We start from the raw sequence: 18,083 nt of genomic DNA on the forward strand, positions 1-18,083 counted from the left end.
AGCCCCCTCTAGACAGCCACTATTTGCCGACAAAGTGCTGAGTTGGCAAAACAGAGCAGTCATTCTTTTGCAAATTAGGCATGGATATTTAAATCCCTGCCTCATTTGCAATGTCAACTTGCCTAATCTGCATCCCTCTACTGACAGAGGGATGCAGTCTAGACATGCCCTGAGTGGCTTAAGATTTTTTTAAATAGTAAATGTGACTACAACTACGTTAAAATATATGTTGAGCTATTCTCACAAATGTACACGGGGGAAATCATACATATTAATGATAGGGTCCTTTGGGAAGCCTTTTGAGGTTTTCTGTTTAAAAGTGTTATTAATAACTAGTTGCTATTGTTACTGGAGAGGAAAAGATATGTACACAGCAGTATTAACTGCATTATTTAAGTAAATCAAATTAGCAAAGAAAAAATTCTACAGGAACTGCCTTAGGTCTCGATTGATTCATGGTCATTGTAGGGACCCTCCTATCTCTCACACACGTTACCCCCAAAAATTTCCACTGGAGATCACCCAGGGTTATACTAGCATAGGTTTATTAATAAACTAAAGAAGATAGAGTTGCCACCAAAGGTTTAAACTAAAGAGGGAACCAGCTATTTCTTCCACACACAAACAAACAAGCACACACATACCTTCATTCATTCGCTCATTCACACACATTCATTCTTGCCCTCAGGTGCTCACACACTTCTACAAGTACATGGCTTGCTGAAGGAGCCAAGGCATGTTCGTTCTGGAGGGTCTGTCATAGAATCATAGGGCTAGAAGAGATCTTAGAAGGCCATCAAGTCCAGCCCCCTGCCCAAGGCAGGACCAATCCCAATTAAATCAACCCAGCCAGGACTTTGTCAAGCTGAGACTTAAACACCTCTAGGGATGGAGACTCCATTACTTCCCTAGGTAACCCATTCCAGTGCTTCACCACCCTCCCCGTGAAATAGTTTCTCCTAATATCCAACCTAGACCTCTCCCACTGCAACTTGAGACCATTGTTCCTTGTTCTGCCATCCATTGCTACTCAGGGTGCAATCCATCCCCTCATCCAGGTCATTAATAAAGATGTTGAACAAAACCAGTCCCAGAACTGAACCTTGGGGCATTCCTCTAGAAACCGACCACCATCCTGACATCGAGCCGTTGATCACTACCCGCTGGGCCTATCCTTCCAGCCAGCTTTCTATCCATCTTACTGTCCATTTATCCAATCCACATTCCCTTAACTAGCTGGCAAGAATATTGTGGGAGACCGTATCAAAAGCCTTGCTAAAGTCAAGGTATATCGCATCCACTGACTTCCCCATGTCCACAGAGCCAGTTACCTAATCATAGAAGCTAATCAGATTGGTCAGGCATGACTTGTCCTTCATGAATCCATGCTGACTATTCTTGATCACCTTCTCTTCTTCCAAGTGCTTCAAAATGGATTCCTTGAGGATCCCCCCTCATGATTTTTCCAGGGACTGAGGTAAGACTGACCGGCCTATAGTTCCCTAGGTCGTCCTTCTTCCCTTTCTTAAAGATGGGCACTATATTTGCCTTTTTCCAATCATCCGGGATCTCTCCTGATCACCACGACTTTCAAAGATAATGGCCAAAAGCTCCTCAGTGACATTTGCCAACTCCCTGGCTGTGTCTACATTGGCATCCCTTTCCGGAAAAAGGATGCTAATGAGACACATCTCAATTGCAAATCCGCGGGGGATTTAAATATCCCCCGCGGCATTTGCATTTACATGGCTGCCGCTTTTTTCCAGCTTGGGGATAAGCCGGAGAAAAGAGCCAGTCTAGACGTGATTCTCCAGAAAATAAGCCCTTTTCCGGAGGATCTCTTATTCCTACTTGAAAGCGGAAAAAAGCGGCAGCCATGTAAATGCAAATGCCGTGTGGGATATTTAAATCCCCCGTGGATTTGCAATTGCGATGTGTCTCATTAGCATCCCTTTTCTGGAAAGGGATGCCAATGTAGACACAGGCCCTCAGTTCTCTCGGATGTATTAAGTCCGGACCCATGGATTTATGTACGTTTAGCTTTTCTAAATAGTTCCTAACCTGTTCTTTCCCCACCAACGGCTGTCCACCTTTGTCCCATATTGCATCACTTGGCACATTAGTCTGGGAGCTGACCTTGTCCGTGAAGACAGAGGCAAAGAATGCATTAAGTACTTCAGCTTTCCCCACATCATCTGTCACTTGGTTACTGCCCTCATCCAGTAGGGGCCCCACACCCTCTCTGATCACCTTCTTGCTAACATGCCTGTAGAAACTTTTCTTGTTATCCTTCACATCCCTTGTGAGTTGCAATTCCAATTGTGCTTTCACCTTCCTGATAACACCCCATGCATTCTCAAGCTATACATTTATACCCCTCCCTAGTCATCTGTCCAAGTTTCCACTTTTTGTAAGCTCCCTTTTTGTGCTTAAGTTCACCAAGGATTTCCCCGGTAAGCCAATCCGGTCTCCTACTATATTTGCTTCTCTTGCTACACATTGGAATGGTTTCTTTCTGTACCTTCAATAAGGCTTCTTTAAAATACTACCAGCTCTCCTGCGCTCCTTTCCCCGTCATGTAAGCATCCCAGTGGATGCAAGGTTTTACAAAGGTTTTAAAAGTTGCAAGGTTTTACAAAGATTACAATGCGATGAGTTGCAGAGTTTAAAAGGCAATGCTGTTACAAAGCTTCAGAGAATAATTTACAAATTAACAGTAATAAAGTGACATAGAAGACAATTGTTCCTCCACCCCCAGCAATGCAGTCAGCAGGAAGTTTTTGTCAGTCTCTAAGTCATGTGTTGGCAGGACCTTACAGTTTAGTGTATTTCCAGAAAATGCATGAGTAAAATCAAGTACAGGCGGCCCCTGACTTCTGACGCAACTGGTTCCTGGGGAAGCATCACAAATTGGGGGCACCATAACTCAAACCTGCATTTACAATAGGCGCCATGCGCCATCGTAAATGCGTGCCGAGGATGTAAGTCGGGGTTTTTTGGTCCCTCCCGCACTTATAAAAATGGTTGTAAGTGTGGTGGGTAGCAACTTGGGCCATTGTAAGGCAGGGGTTTCCTGTAAGAGCTCAGGCGGAGGCTTTTATGCAACAACATCCTCCTGATGTAAGCTAAGGTGGCTTCCTCAGTTCTCTGGTCAAACTCCCATCTAATCTTGATATCAGTTGGGTATGGCATAGAATGACTCCCTAACTGCATTTCTTATTTGGAAAGCAGTACTTCAGCTCTACTTCTAATTTCCAGGCCCATAAAGGTGTGTTACTAGAAGCTGCAGAGCCATATATATAAAGGGTTAGGGAATTATCACAGCATGACTGGAGAAGAAGAAACATAATCCTGTAGACTTTATTCATGCGCTGCTCCCACTGAATGAAGAATGCATTAGTGGGAACCTGATGAATCACTGCAGATGTTACTTCCACTAGAAATACAACTATTGGTATTTTAATATTCTAGTTGTCAACATGGTGTCTTTTAAGTCCAGAAAACGGGCATTTCTGAGACACCATATGGGCAATCAATATCAAAGCACCAAGAACAATATCATACTATGGCCTGCTAGGTTAAGCCAAAGTTGCTTGTCAATGGCTGATATAAAAATATACACACTGCCAGAGGATGTGTGAGATATGTATCTCAATCAAAATTCTATAGGTAAACAACCAAAGCCTTAGGAAAATGAAGATGTTTTTGAATTTCATGATTTGAGCCCATTTCTCCAAAGTGTGAAATTAAAACCCTGTGTTTAAACAGCAGAGATATTTGCATCTGAATCTAGGCACTGTGACTTGACTCCATCTCTAGTACCTACTTACTGCTATATAGAAGTAGTAGCCAACATTGTTTTGGATATCAACTACCCCACCCAGTCCTGTTTTCCTTTACATCATTGATACAAAATAAATCCTCTTATCTTTTTAAAGTAAATGCCCCTATTAAACACTAGCACTTGCAGTGTAAAAATTATCAGTGTGAATGAAAATGTCCTTTTGTAACAGTAGTATTGTTTTTTAGCATAATTGTTGGAATAGAAGTATGCTCATTTATCAATATCCTCTACCATAATAGAAAGAAAATGCCATTGAAGCACTTTATTTTGCAGAAATAAATGATATTCCATTAGTAAAAATTATGTACATATTTGGTTAATAGATAATACAAATTATGTTGTGCTGTTTAGACCTGTACACATTTATAAAGCAGATTTCAAATATAGCACATTAGTTGTTGTGATTCTTTGGTAAATTGCATATATTCAAGTGTCAAAGCCTCAATCAAGATAAATTCAATAATTTTATATTTTTTTCATGGTTGTTTAAGTAGCATTGTTTTATTCAGTATGGGCTCAATGTGGTTCCAATTTAAATATATGGGACATTAATTATATGAATACTTATAAAACAAATAAAAACCGTGATTGGAAAATAGGCAAAATTAGCTCGCATTACTGGAAACCTGAAACATCTTACAAATTGATAAAAATGAGAAAGCAAAATGGACTGGTCTAGTTCTACCAGCTGATGTGAGTAAAATGCTTACGCAAATGCAATATGCATGGTGAAAATCAAGTTATGTTTTAAAATTGCTTTTTGCTATAATGATAAAAAAAATCAAACAGTAACACAGATAAAGAAACATAAATGTGATCATCCTGATAAATGTTCCTTTTAGCTTTTTTTAGAGTCAACTCCTCTGATCTATTCTTATACTGATTGTTAATAAAAGAACACCTTGCAATGCAGTAGTAGTAGTAGTAGTAGTATATAAAATCAACTGCTCCTTCTGTAATCAATCCTCCCCAGCACTGAAGTCCTCTTTGGTAGGAACATCTTCCCAGCATACTTGCCTGGGACTAACCCTTTAAATCTTGCAGATGAAAGCAGCTGCAGTCTTTCAGTAGCCATTTTGTAATTAGTGGCTGCTTAGTGGATTATCTTCATGGAATCATAGATTGCAAGATAAGAAAGAACTATTATGATAATCTAATCTGATCTTCTGTATAATATGACCTATAGAACACCTTCAAAATAATTTCTAGAGCATATTTTCCCACAACAGTAAGTATTTTTAACTTCTGCTTTTCTCTAGTTTTCCCTTGTGTTATGGCACATTCCTCAAAACCTGATATACAGAATATGTGTGCCAGAATGATAGATTTTTGACATAACCATAATGTGTCCTGTCATCACTTTAGTAACAGGTTTAAAGGCCATTGGCTTTCAGCCCCTGTGTAAATGTGTAGCTACAAACTTAGTGAAGACTGACCTCTGTACTTTTAGTTTACTAGATGAGTTTTTCTCATCTCTCTAACTTTCTCCTTTCCTCAGGTCTTTACCCTTTTCCTCTACGTGCACTTATTTAATAATACCACTACAGAATCCTACATTAAAAGTTCTAACTACTATTGCATCACTATAGTACTATAGAGTATTGTAAGGTTAAAATGAATTCTTTGAGGTCTCTTTAACTCCATTTCCATCTCCTGCTTTCTGGTTACTCTTTGTTCCCCTCCCCTGCATTTCCCTCTTGCTCTGTCCTCTTCTTTTTTCCTTTTTTCTTCCCTTCTCCCTGTTTTTCCTGCTATCATCACCTCCTTTCTGTCACCTCTGATTTTATGTCTTTCACTTTATAGTTCTTGGAATCTTTCTCCATGGGGATTCTGCTTATGGTATATATGCAGTGAGATCAGAATCTCTTGACCATCCATGTTGCTAGGGCTGCACCTATGCCTTCCTTGTGTCCCCACTTGACAGAGAAACATTGGCTTAGTGCTGTCTTCCTGCCTGTGTTACTGAGCATGAACTCAGCAGTGGCTACTGCTACCTCACAGCAGCTTTCTAGCTTCAGATAGAATTTTTCCCCTCCCTCTTAGCAGCTTCTTATTTAGTTGCTCACAAAACTCACAAAAGCCTATGCCAAATAAGTCTGTTAGTCTTTAAAGTGCCCCAGGACTCCTGGTTGTTTTTGCTGATATATACTAACATGTATCTACCCCTCTGATGTATGAAGAACTTGGGGAGTCTAATATGAGAGAACAATTGATTTGTTTTGTTTCTTTCAACTCTATTTGGAAGTGTTAGCACCCTGTCTTTTCAGAAAGATATTAATAACTGTTAGCATGGATGGGAAGAGTTGTGACTGGCATTACTATCAATGTAGCTATGTTCTTATGGTTATTGAAAAGTCACGTGGAATTTGCCTATTTCCCTAAACTCTTAGTGGTTATTTAAATGTTTCCACTTCTACATAAAAAATTCAGAACAGGTTATTTTGGGGATTCTACCCAAAGATGAGATTGTACATTGGAGAAAGGTGATAATCTCTTCTTGTGTCTCTGATGGTAGCAGCATTGAGTGAACATGAGGACACATCTGTGTGTCTAAGCTACTTCCTATGTCCTAGTTCTGCAGCCTGTGTGAAACCGTGCAGGCTGAATGGAGCTAAGTGAGCTGGTATGGCTTCAGTCTCCTCAAGTTACATTACAGTTGTCCATTGCTTCTGCTATTTTTATTCTTTGTTACCTAATTAGCAGGGTTTAAATACATTTTGAGTGTGGCAGTGTTCTTTCACTCTGTGCAGACCTCTGTGCTCTGAACTGTTTAATGTATTTAATACCTTTGTTTCAAGGTGCATTTTTATTGACTTACTTGTTCTATTGATCTCTTTTTGCATATAAATATGCACTGATTTTGAAGAATAGCTTGTGCCTATCATGCTTCAGTTTTTTTTCCACAGATGTATCTTTCTCTACACATGGCTCAACCCTACAGCTGTTCCTTGTTTGCATAGTTCTATTGAATTCAATGGGGGCTGCAGGACAGGACCGATACAACATCAGTCCCTCTTTTTAATCAGATAATAGCCCTGCACTATTACAGGAAAAAAATGTCAACAGCATCCTTTTAAATATTGTTTTGCAAACTGGGCATGAAGAAATCCTAATGAATTTGTATCTAAATATAGGTTTCAATGTAACTATTGGCCAGATGATATGAATACATAATTGTTATAGCCATGAACATGTACAATTGTGTTATTTGGTTACTGAAAATAAGTCATTTATATGGGGGAAAGGGAGCAGAGACAGATTTTCTCCTTAATAGTTTTATCCTGACACACCTGTATTCTTTCAGCTGTGCACTAGATGGCAGCATAGAGATATTATTGCAAGCTCTGTCACAAGATTAGAGAATATGGAATTTGACTCTAGAAAAGTGTAATTTTCCCTAGCATTTTGTTCTGCCAAAAAAGTGTGGGTGGCATAGGGTTGTTTTTATGAACTGTTAGTCCATTTTTCTCATCTTTAACACAAGGTAGTAGATTACTTTTCTTTCCTTCTGTAACTCCCTATCATAGATGCCTTTGCTGGTTAATAAATGATGGTGGTGTTGTGATTGAATACTTCAGTTCCTTTGTTCTGCACTGTTAAAGAGTAAAAAATAAGACTGAGATCTATGTGGGCCAGAGCAGAGGCAAACTTCATCAAACTGAGTTTCTGTTTCAAGTATTTCACAGAATTACAAAATACTAGAACTGGAAGGAGCCTTGAGAGATCATCAAACCCAGTCCCCTGTGCTCATGGCAGGACCAAGCACCCTCAGACAATCCTTGACAGGTGTTTGTGGAATCTCCATCATTGGATATTTTTAAGAGCAGGTTATACAATCTCCCTGGGCAATTTATTTCAGTGTTTAAGCACCTTAACAGTTAGGAAGTTTTCCTAATGTCCAATTTAAACCTCCCTTGCTGCAATTTAAGCCCATTGATTTTTGTCTGAGCCTCATAGGTTAAGGAGAATAATTTTTCTCCCTCCTCCTTGTAACAGTCTTTTAGGTACTTGAAAATATCTATTATCTCCCCTCTGTCTTCTCTTTTCTAAACAAAACAAACCTAATTCTTTCAATCTTCCCTCATAGGTCATGTTTTCTAGATCCTTAATCACATTTAACAATTTTGTTGCTTTTCTCTGGACCTTCTCCAATTTGTCCACATCTTTTATGAAATGTGGTGCACTGAACAGAATACTCCATTTGAGACTGATCAACAGAAAGTAGGGTGGAAGAATTACTTCTCATGTCTTGCTTACAAAACTTATGCAACTAACTTTCTTTTACAAGATAATTGGACATAAGTTAATGTTAAAGATTTGTATATGTGTGGCGTTTCCCCCCATGCTGTAAAGTCCATCTACTTTTAGTGGAAGGCTTGATCTAATGTTGTTTGCACCAATCTAAATATAGAGTAACTTAGCTGATATTATGGAGTGTCTCTGGGTTCACACAGGTGTAACTGAGAGCAGAATTTAATCTAGTATTGTAAAACACAGAAATTCGGGATTCTCTAGATATTGTGAAGACAGTGGTACCAGATCTCTTGAGCTCTAGATTGATGCTTTGTGTTAGATCACACCTTTGATTGGTGAAGCCCAGTAAGAATGCAGTGGAATTTCCATATATATATATATATATATATATATATATATATATATAAAATGCCCACAAGTCTGATTGTTTTATACGTGCTTCTTGCTTGTGCAAAATTGAGCTGTAAGTCCTTGCAATAGTCCTTCTGATGTGATTTCTGGAATATCCAGCTTCTGGTTGAACTGGAAAAATTATAGCATGAGAAGAATCTCTCTCTCCCAATTATTTCTTTGTGTGGTATAGATGAAAAACCAGAAATATAGCCAGGTTTAAAAAAATGGGGTGAGGGCTTACATTTTTCCAAACCTCAACATAGGTCGTGTGTGTGTGTGCTTATTTTGATTAAGTCAGTGGCCTGCACTGGGGACAGGATCAGACTACTCCACCCAAAGGGGAGAGAGAGAGGAGGTATTGTGCCTTTTGATACCCAGGGGGAGCAGAAGGGTGTGTTCGCATACATAGTATCTTATGGTATTTTTTAGATGAAATCATCCAAATTCTTGCCTATATATTGGCTTACATCCTGTTATGCATGCAGTTATACCAGTATAATGGTGCTTCTCCTGGTAAGCCTTACTCACTTTTCATATGGCAATGAATTAAGCACTTTTTATACCAGTTTAACTGCATCCACACTAGGAACAGTCTTACTGCTTTAGCCACATCATTAAACTAATACAACTTTTTTGTGTAGGCAGGCCCTAAGATTGAAATTGAATTACGGCATGTGGGGTGTTCAAAGATTAATTCTTTCTGACAATCATTGCCTCAAAAAAAGTGGGTCCCTAAATTATGAAATCAGAGGAAACCAAATTCTTCATATTCTTTGGCAGTGCATGTTGCAGCAGTCAGTAAGGTATTTTAATTAGCTTTGGCAGTGTATCAGATAGAACCAGAGTAGATGAACTCATCTCTGCTTGTCAATATTGTGATGTGTATAGGCCAGATGCCAGCTCTTGCTGAGGCTGTAGACATTAGCTAAGAACTGACAACCTCATAGCTGGAAACCAGACCAAGTCACCTGTATGTTAGTTTTACTCAAAATAGGCACAATTCTTTTGAGAAGTACAATTAATGATTAGAATCTCTGAAATGCTTGTGTGTTGCTGCATGTATTATTCTCACTTGTAATATCTATATTCCATGTCATAAGGTAATATAAGTGTTTGCTCTGAAACTGTAACCCCCACAGTGAGGAGAGAATATTACCAAGTGTGAAGTACTCATTTGCCTCAGGAGGTCTTCTATCCTGCCCAACAAAAGAAGGCCTGTAGACACTAGACACACCATTGTGGAATATCAGAGGTGTTACGCTGTGCTCCTATATTTTTTTTAATGGAAATATCTTTTGAATACGAATCTGCATAACTGAATATGCTTTATGCAAAAGGCAGTATGTAACCTCTTCTTGAAAAGCTCGTAATCTGCTGAATGTGGATAGTTCTTTGAAAACATCTTCTCCATTTCTAGGCGTGATTAAAAAGCAAGCTAACAGAATATTGAAACTTATTAGGAAAGGGATCGATAATAAGCCAGGAGATATATTTCCTCTATATAAATCCATGGTATGCCCACACATTGAATATTGTGTGCAGATTTGGGCCCTCTTAGGTACAGAGAATGGCAACAGAAATGACTTATAAGCATTGAACACTTTCAATAGGGAGGAGAACTAGGGTGGTAGTGTAGACATACCCTTATATACCCCAACTGTATTTGCCACCACACTGGTAACCAACTAAACCCCACTCCAGTCCCAGACCCTTGATGGGGTCTCTCTGAAGCGTTAATAACACAGTAAGGATATACATTAAAATTTTAAACTGAACAGCGTCCCTTAAATAACTTCCAATAAGATCTCACAACATGTTACTAGACCTGCATGGTTCTAATATTTATTTATTTTTTCTTTTATATAGCAATTAGATACAGGGCTTTGGTTGGATAAAATGTCAAAAATTATCTGTCAAAAATTAGAGTTTTCAAGTACCTAAGTAGCTTCTGGCTCTCAGTTAAAATTTCATTTCTCTCCCAACTGAAATCTAAAATGTTGCTCCTAACTTGCTACTGCTGCTTTCATTGGATCAGTACTTTTGAGAGTCTTCCAAAGCACTTCTTTGGAAAATAAACTTGAGAGAGAAGATTTCCTTACTCAGAAGTAGCATTTTCACCATTAAAATGAGAGAGATGTATTTGTTTCCTGGAAGAAAATAAGCCAGAACCATAAAGTGTACGAAGACACCATCATTATATACTGACAGAAGCAATACATGAATATGGGTGTTATTGACTGTGCTACCAAATATTTTGATACCAATCACAGTGTAGTGCAGCTAGAGATATGAGCACCATATGAGACGGAAGTACAAATACTGAGTCAGGGAAAGAAAGTCAGGATAGGAGCCTGTGCAACAACAAATGTAAAACAGAAAAGCAGCATGTATAACAACATGATTCAGAAAGTCTGGGCACAGCATTATCTAGTGCATGGACGGCGGAAGTTCAGGTCTCACATTTTAGTTTGAGGGATCACAGAAATCATTCTCTTCACGGAGCCCATTGGGATTGCGGGCCCCTGGGCAATGTGTGGGGGCCCTGATGCTGCACTACTGGAGGGGGTGGGACTGGAGTAGCCAATCATGAGTGCTGCCCAGAGCATGGCAGCACCCGGAGCGTGCAGTGCAGGACTCCTATGGCGATTGTAAAGGGCCTGGGGTTCTGGCCGCCACCACTGTTGCTATAGCAGCAGTGAGCCCTGGACTCTTTAGAATCACTGTGCGGTGGAATAATTGTCTTCTGCCCTGATCATCATCTCCCAAGATCCAATGTGAAAAAAAAATTAAGCCATAACTTCGGAAAAAAAAAAACCAATTGGCAAGAAGTGCCATTTAAGTAAAAAATGACAATGGTTAGTAAAAGGTTGAGATGTTTGTGATCTAGAGACTTAAGGGAAGTTATAGCACCCAAATGTTCGTGTTCGTTTTGTTTTGTTTAACTAGAACAGTAACATATTAGTAAAGTGGACATCTCCTTATTGCTTTGTTCCCAACCGTCCTTTTGGAACTACATGGATCAAATATACTCTGGAAAGACTTCCCAAGGCACAAGTGGCAATTAGGCAATGAAATCCCATTGAAAGTCAATGCCATGTGCAACTTAGAAAATCTCTCCCCAACTGTTCCACTGGATTGTGTGTGTATGACTTAAGACATACAGAACTGTAGGAAAAGGAATGGTAAACATGCCAACTATACCAGTCTCCTTCCCAGTATTAGACCACATTCAAAGCACAATATACAAGGTTGGCAAGTACTGTGTGCCTGTGCAAAACATGCCTTTTCTGTATAAAAATAGCAAGATGAAGAAACAGCAATGAGCACTGAGTACAAGTGTAATCCACACACTTAGGGTACGTCTAGACTACATGCCTCTGTTGTCAGAGGCATGTAGATTAGGTTACCAGGCATAGGAAAATGAAGCGGCGATTTAAATAATCGCCGCTTCATTTAAATTTACATGGCTGCCGCGCTGAGCCGATCAGCTGTTTGTCGGCTCAGCGCGGTAGTCTGGAGGTGTGGGTGTCGACATCAAAGGCATTTGTCTCATCCCAGGATCGGCTCAGCATGGCAGCCATGTAAATTTAAATGAAGCGGCGATTATTTAAATCGCCGCTTCATTTTCCTATGCCTGGTAACCTAAGCTACTTGCCTCTGGCGACAGAGGCATGTAGTCTAGTCGTACCCTTAGTGCGGTTCACTGTTTCATGCAGTGGCACCTAGACCACAGCAACAGATAAGAACAAGAGACCTCAACAGTATAGAGTGAGAGCCAGCTGTAGAGGCTCCTATAGTAAGCTTCAGAGGTCCCAGGTTCAAATCCTCCTGGTGGTTACCCAAGCTCAATCCACTTTGTCTCCAGAAACACAGTGAGCTGGTTCTGTCATCTTTTCCAGTGTGGCCTCAGGCAAGTCACTGGAAGTTAGGTGCCTAAATATCTTTTGTGGATCCAGGCTGGAGTCCCTGTGTGCCTCAGTTTCCCATCCGTAAAAGGGAGATAACTGTACTATGCTTTGTCACGAGTGTGTGTGGGGATAAATACATTTAAAGAAGGTCAGATACTATGGTAATCCTGGCCTGTTAATATCTTAGCTAGATAATTTAGAGCAGGACTACTACACTTTGGAAGCCCTGGGGGCCACAATGATATTCACAGCACATGCTGAGAGCTGCAACTTAAATGCGGTTGCATATTCATGCAAATATATATGTAAATAGCTTCTTTCACACTGACTAGCATGAATACAAAGATTAAGGCAAGACTACACAACACGCAGGCTCCATTTAAGTCAGTTCTGCTGATATTAATAAAATGCAATATTTACCCGATTTCCACCCATATAACAGCACTTTTAATGAGCAATGACAGTCCGGGACTTTAACTACTAAAACGCATAACAACAGAAGACCATTATATTGACTTGCCATTGCTGAGTGTGTTCCCAGTGGAGGCCATGTTCAAAGGATCACACCTGCAAGCCGCATGTTGAGCCCTGAGTCAATCTAAACTGCACTGTGGGCCACAAACAAACAGGCCACGAGCCACATGCAGCCTGATTTAGAGGTAGGTCCCTATAACTCGGTGATGGGCAAGCTAGGCTAGTGAGTAGACTACATGAATGGATCACCTTCATTTCAGTGGGCTGCAAGACAGTCTCCTGGGATAAGATGGTTTTGCTAACTGTGCTTGCATAGCTGGAATTTGCAAAGTGTGCCAATTGAACAGCAAGGGTGCTTTGACTGGATGCAGAGGGAGCACATGGCTCTTACAGGCAATGTTATGTGTAATCAGCATGCACCTCACTTCATGTGCTCTTGCTTTATGTGCATGTCATTTTAGTAATACTATTAGGGGAAAAACTATGTGGCCAGAAACCAGTGGAATCTGGCAACCCTGCATGTGGGCAACAGTAAGCAAAATGTCTCATGGGCTACTCACAGAACTCTGCTGGCCCCCATGTGTCCCGCAGGTTGCCCACCACTGCTATGACTGGATGAGACTGGAGATTAAACTCCTCCTTTTTTCATTTTTTATAAATTTGAGGCTCTTTCTACATCAGACACAATTTCATGTATTCTTTGAGCACCTAAAAAGAGCAAATAAAAATGCAATTCCTGCAACACACACAGTTGATAGGACACTACAGAAATGGCATAAGCAGGTAAAGGGGGTTGGAGGTGGGTGGAGGGGGGAAGGATGACACCAGTAAGATAACATAGTCTCTCAGTTCAGTGAAGCACATGCACATCATTGCATTTATCTCTGTGCTTCCAGATGTAATGCTAGAAGTGAGTCTGTGGGAGGCATTTGGATGAGTTCAGAGTAAGTGGTTTGGTTGAACAGGAGGGAGGACATTCCAAATATAATGGGAACCTGGGAGAAGATATAGAGAGGCTTGATGACAGAAGTTAAGCAGGTTATTAAGACTGACATCATTAGTGGAACAGAAAAGGCCAGGTAATGCCAAAGATGACTAGGCCAGAGATATTGACAGGGGCTGTGTGATATAGGACCTTGAATATAGTAATACTGGGATTTGCCAGGTTGTCCCAAGAAATTTTTGCCAAGGTGTTACCCAAGATTTTCAGACCTCACAGCAGAGTTATCTTTTTCATTCTAGATGATGGCACGAATAAATCAGTGGGAACACAGAAATTCTGTCTGATAGAGCAATCTAACTTGCACTGATACTTTATCTAAAACTACAATGTATTATATTGAAACACACACAGATGTAAGCAATTGTTGTAGAACATCCCAAATATTTACCTAAAATCTGGAATGGTACTGAGTAATCAACAGCAGGTTTGCAGTGACCAGTTGCTCACCTCTCGGGGAGAAATGATGTCCTGAAAAACATTCCTCAAGATGGCTTCAGGGGTTGGACTTGAAAGTATATTGTATTTTCTAGTCTTTTTATAACTTCTACAAAACATACTGTCGTAGTGAGCCCTAGTAATTCATCACTTTTCTAAACTTAATAAACTACTTAATAAACATTCCTAAGAATCTTAATAATCAATTTCTAGATCAAAGGTGCTCAAATCCAAGGTTTTTAATCTCAGTTGTTGACTTTATTCTTTGCTATTCAGAATGGGAGGAGAGAAGACTTACCCGGCATTGCTTGGGTTGTTCAAGGCTGGGAGACTGGCAGTGTGGTGGGTGCAGGATTCAGGGCAGAGCTTTGGGGATAGGAGAGTGCAGGAAGCTGGGGTGTAGAAGTGAGGACTGGAGGATGAAGAGGGGCTCAGGGCCGAGGGTCCCAAATAGCACAGGCCTTTTCTCTCCCCATAGCCTCCCCAGCTGCCAGGGGCTATCCCCCTCACTCTGGCACTGAGACCAAATGCTGGGAGAGGGGAAAGGGTTGGGATGGGGGGCTACTTACTTACTCTGTGTGATGGCAGGAAAGATGGCGGTGCCCCAGTAAGTCTAACTTCAGTACCAGGCAAATTGGTTGAAACTATAGTAAAGAATAGAATTGTCAGACACGTGGGCTATGTCTACACTGCAAGCTTCTTGTGCAAGAACTGTTTTGCACAAGAGTTTCTGGGCAAAAATTCTTGTGCATGAGCACGTCCACACTTTCATATGCTTTTGCGCAAGAGCGTCCATGGCAGTGTGGATGCTCTCTTGTGCAAGAAAGCTCTGATGGCCATTTTAGCCATAGGGGTTTCTTGCGCGAGAAACTCCTGTTGCCCATCCACACTGCTTTCTTGTGCAAGAGCTCTTGCGCAAGAGGGCTTATTCCTTGTGGAGAGAGGAATAACTCTTGCACAGGAAGCCCTCTTTTTTGATGCTTTACTGTAAATTTACTTGCACAAGAATGTGCGTGAAGTGTAGATGCTCCACAAGTTTTTGCTCAAGAACAGCGGTTAATGTGCAAAAAAGCCTGCAGTGTAGACGTAGCCATGGTGAACATAATTTGTTGGGGAAGAGTAAACGTGGTTTTTGTAAAGGGAAATCATGCCTCATTGATCTACTAGAATTCTTTGAGGAGGTCAACAAATGTGTGGACAAGAGGGTTCCAGTGGATATAGTGTGCTTAGTTTTCTATGAAGGCTTTGACATGATCCCTCACCAAAGGCTCTTACGAAAGTAAGCCATCCTGGGATGAGAGGGAAGGTCCTCTCATGGACTGTTAACTGGTTAAAAGATAGAAATAAATGGTCAGTTTTAAGAATATAGAGAGGGAACTAGTGGGGTCCCCCAGGGGTCTGTACTGGGACCAATCCTATTAAACATGTTCATAAAAGATTTGGAGTAAGGGGCATAACAGTGAGGTGGCAAAATTTGCAGATGATACAAAACTGCTGATGATAGCGAAGTCCAAAGCAGACTGTGAAGAGCTTCAAAAGGATCTCACAAAACTAGGTACTGGGAAACAAAATGCCAGATGAAATTCAGTGATGATAAATGCAAATGCATATTGGAAAACATAATCTCAACTACACAAATAAAATGATGGGGATAAATTATCTGTTATCTCTCAAGAGAGAGAACTTGGAGTCGTTTTGGATAGTTCTCTGAAAACATCCACTCAATGTGCAGTCAAAAAAGCAAACGAATGTTGAAATCATTAAGAAAGTGATAAAGAATATGACCGAGACTATCTTATTGCTTTTATATAAACCCATGGTACGCCCTCATCTTGAATACAGCACGCAGATCTGGTTGCCTCATCTCAAAAAAGATACATTGGCAATGAAAAAGGTTCAGAAAAGGACTCCAAAAATGATTAAGGGTATGAAATGGCTACCATATGGGGAAAGATAAATAAGCCAGAGACTTTTCAACTTGGAAAAGAGATGAGTAGGGGGGATATGATAGAGGCTTACTGAGGACCTTTAAGCTGAGGTGACTCCCCCCACCACTTACTTCTCTTTAGTTATACAATAATGTCAACATTGGTAACCGTCTCAGAGGGGTAACTGTGTTTAGTCTGTATCTGCAAAAACAATGAGGAAGCCGGTGGCACTTTAGGCTAACAGATTTATTAGGGCACTGCTTAGTGAGGAGGGAGAAGCAGTAACAGGAAACTTGGAAATGGCGGAGATGCTCAATGACTTCTTTGTTTCGGTCTTCACCGAGAAGTCTGGAGGTGTGCCTAACGTAGTGAATACAAGCAGAGAGAGGGTAAGTTTAGAAGATAGGATACACAAAGAACAAGTTAAAAATCACTTAGGAAAGTTAGATGTCAGCAAGTCACCAGGTCCTGATGAAATGCATCCCAGGATACTCAAGGAGCTGATAGAGGAGGTATCTGAGCCTTTAGCTATGATCTTTGAAAAATCATGGCAGACAGGGGAGATTCCAGAAGACTGGAAAAGGGCAAATATTGTGCCCATCTATAAAAAGGGGAATAAGAACAACCCAGGAAACTATAGACCGGTCAGTTTAACGTCTGTCCCAGGGAAGATAATGGAGCAGGTAATTAAGGAAATCATATGCAAACACTTGGAAGGTAATAAAGTGATAGGGAATAGCCAGCATGGGTTTGTGAAGAACAAGTCATGCCAAACTAATCTGATAGCTTTCTTTGATAAGATAACGAGCCTTGTGGATAAGGGAGAAGCGGTGGATGTCATATACCTAGACTTTAGTAAGGCATTTGATACGGTCTCGCATGATATTCTTATTGATAAACTAGGCAAATATAACTTAGATAGGGCCACGATAAGGTGGGTGCATAATTGGCTGGATAACCGTAGTCAGAGAGTGGTTGTTAACGGTTCTAAATCCTGCTGGAAAGGGATAACAAGTGGAGTTCCTCAAGGGTCTGTTTTGGGACCCATACTGTTCAATATCTTCATCAATGATGTAGATATTGGGATAGAGAGTACGCTTATTAAGTTTGCAGATGATACCAAACTGGGTGGGGTTGCGACTTCTTTGGAGGATAGGGACATAATTCAGAATGACCTTAGCAAGTTAGAGAAATGGTCGGAGGTAAACAGGATGAGGTTTAATAAAGAGAAATGCAAAGTGCTCCACTTAGGAAGGAACAATCAGTTCCATACATACAAGATGGGAAGCGACTGTCTAGGAAGGAGCATGGCGGAAAGGGATCTAGGGGTCATAGTGGACCACAAGTTGAATATGAGTCAACAGTGTGATGCTGTTGCAAAAAAAGCAAATATGATTCTAGGTTGTATCAACAGGTGTGTTGTAAGCAAAACTCGTGAAGTCATTCTGCCGCTCTACTCTGCACTAGTTAGGCCTCAGCTGGAGTACTGTGTCCAGTTCTGGGCGCCACATTTCAAGAAAGATGTGGAGAAATTGGAAAGGGTACAGAGAAGAGCGACAAGAATGATTAAAGGTTTAGAGAACATGACCTATGAAGCCAGGCTTCATGAACTGGGCTTGTTTAGTTTGGAAAAAAGAAGATTAAGGGGGGACATGATAGCGGCTTTCAAATATCTAAAAGGGTGTCACAAGGAGGAAGGAGAAAATTTGTTCCTCTTGGTTTCTGAGGACAGGACAAGGAGTAATGGGCTTAAAGTGCAGCAGGGGAGGTTTAGATTGGACATTAGGAAAAAATTCCTAACTGTCAGGGTGGTCAAATATTGGAATAAATTGCCAAGGGAGGTG

The 18,083-nt window shown here is 40.6% G+C and overlaps 1 long non-coding RNA gene across 1 annotated transcript in view; it reads left to right on the forward strand.

The window, feature by feature from the left end:
• Positions 1–4,825: 4,825 nt before the first annotated feature.
• Positions 4,826–18,083, forward strand: part of LOC142827050 (uncharacterized) — a 75,207-nt gene continuing 61,949 nt past the window's right edge. Inside the window, exon 1 of the long non-coding RNA XR_012901420.2 lies at positions 4,826–5,072. This is a non-coding gene — a long non-coding RNA (uncharacterized LOC142827050). The remainder of the gene's footprint in view (positions 5,073–18,083) is intronic.

Source organism: Pelodiscus sinensis, chromosome 2 (assembly GCF_052426305.1).
Source record: "Pelodiscus sinensis isolate ZL-2025 chromosome 2, ASM5242630v1, whole genome shotgun sequence".
Lineage (NCBI taxonomy): Eukaryota > Metazoa > Chordata > Testudines > Trionychidae > Pelodiscus > Pelodiscus sinensis.